General features: G+C 42.8%; 1 pseudogene; it reads right to left on the bottom strand.

Moving 5' to 3' along the window:
- Positions 1-1,242: 1,242 nt before the first annotated feature.
- The window catches only part of LOC105003589, a 1,664-nt pseudogene continuing 977 nt past the window's right edge, over positions 1,243-1,929 (bottom strand).

Here is a 1,929-nt window from a genome sequence, read left to right as displayed (position 1 = left end):
GGCTCGATAAAGGACAGAAATGGTAGGGACCTAACAAAAAGCAGAAGATATTAAGAAGAGGTGGCAAGAATACACAGAAGAACTGTACAAAAAAGATCTTAATGACCTAGATAGCCATGATGGTGTGATGACTCACCTAGAGCCAGACATCCTGGAATATGAAGTCAAATGAGCCTTAGGAAGCATCACTAAGAACAAAGCTAGTGGAGGTGATGGAATTCCAGTTGAGATTTTTTTTTTTAACGTTATAGACTTTAACGTTGCAAGAGCATCTCACCCATTCATGAAAAGCATTTCTCCATCAAGTTCATGCAAGAAAATGTTGTCTAAGCTAAAGAAATCATAGATAAAACATTTTATCAGAGGAAAGTATAAATAACAAAAAATTGCTTATCACAGGAAACTAAAATCATCTAATAATGTATTTAATAGTTCTAGTTTCATAGGTCTTTATATGTTATGCCAATATGTACCAGAGTTTAATGACAGAAAAGGCAACAATTTTTAAATTGCTGGTATACATTTATTTACAACTTTTTAGTGTAAGGCAACTTATTAAAACTGAAGAACCACAAGATGAAAATGAAGTCAACAGAAAAATCAAACTTCTCAGAACCAAAAGAACACAAAACATCAAACATAATTTAGAAATGAATGTGGCAGAAAGATATGTAGCAGACCTGCATTCCATTACCCCAGGTTATGTCAGTTCACAATTTTAAAAAAACCTTTGTAGAGTATGAAATTAAAAATCATTTTTGGTGTAGGTGTAAACTCTGTGCTTAATCACATGGCTATGCTGACTCAACACTATCTTTGAAGATGGTCCATTGAAAGAGAGACATAACAGGTTCATTCCATAAGTTTCATTCAACTTTACTCAGGATTGGATACACATTAAATGTGTTTTTAATGCATAAAATCACAGTGGATAGCAGCAAAGGACTGGGGGTGGGTGAGTAAGGAGAATCTGATCATTCATATTGTGATTATTCTGCATATTTATGGAAAACACTTCACACTTTCTCAAACCTCAAGACTTCCCTTTTTAAAGAACCAAAATAAACCTAAGACACCTCGTGGACGGTTCCCCACCCCTAAATGAACTGGATACTCGTTTCCACATAAAACTGAAATAACAGTACGGAAGCAAAAGATTCTGATAGCAATGAAGTCTGTAAACTGTATCTCAGTCTCTCTTTCTTACTCCTAAAGTGCAATATGCTGGGTTGCGGTCCTCTCTCAGTAGTGCTTCTCCTGTAAGTAATCCTTCATTTTGTTGGACAGGGGCAGTTTCAGGATCAAGTCTATCCAGGTGGACTGGCGGATGAAGCGGCACAGGTACTGCAGTGAGCGCACCTGCAGGAAGCAAGACACGAGGTTGGTGAGGCTCACCGGGTAGGCGGCGAAGCCTGGCAGGCCCGATCCTGAGTATCAGAAAGCCCCGTTCTCCGAGTCCCTAATGGAGTGCTCTATCAGGTCCACGATGGATGTGTGTCCCTCCAAATCCGAGCTGTTCATAGAAGCTAAGCCTGCCATTGGAGTGTTCCATTCTGGTGTGGAGGGTCCTGCGGTGGGAGTGGCAGCTCATGCTGAGCAGGTAGTGGTCGTCAGAGCTCTCCGTCACCAGGAAGGAGCCATCAGGCATGTTGACCAGCTTGCCCTCCGCCTTCCAGCTTGTGATGGGTTCCCAATACCAGCCCTGCTTGGCCAGCTTCTTAAGCTCATCCGTCAGGCTGGTCACCACCAAGGGGCTATTGCTTTGCACTGAGTCATATACCCTGGCCACCCTGGGGGCTGAGTTGGGATCGAAATTCAAGTGGCAGCACATGCTCTCAGCCAGGTGGGCGTCTGGGCAGGTCAGCTTGGCGAAGTTCCTTTGGCTCAAATCAGTCTGCAGGGGAGGCAGCAGTGGTGTGTGTGTGTGTG

The sequence above is a fragment of the Bison bison genome, unplaced genomic scaffold (genome assembly GCF_000754665.1).
Source record: "Bison bison bison isolate TAMUID 2011002044 unplaced genomic scaffold, Bison_UMD1.0 scf7180017864471, whole genome shotgun sequence".
NCBI lineage: Eukaryota > Metazoa > Chordata > Mammalia > Artiodactyla > Bovidae > Bison > Bison bison.
This window is presented reverse-complemented; position numbering and strand designations above follow the sequence as displayed.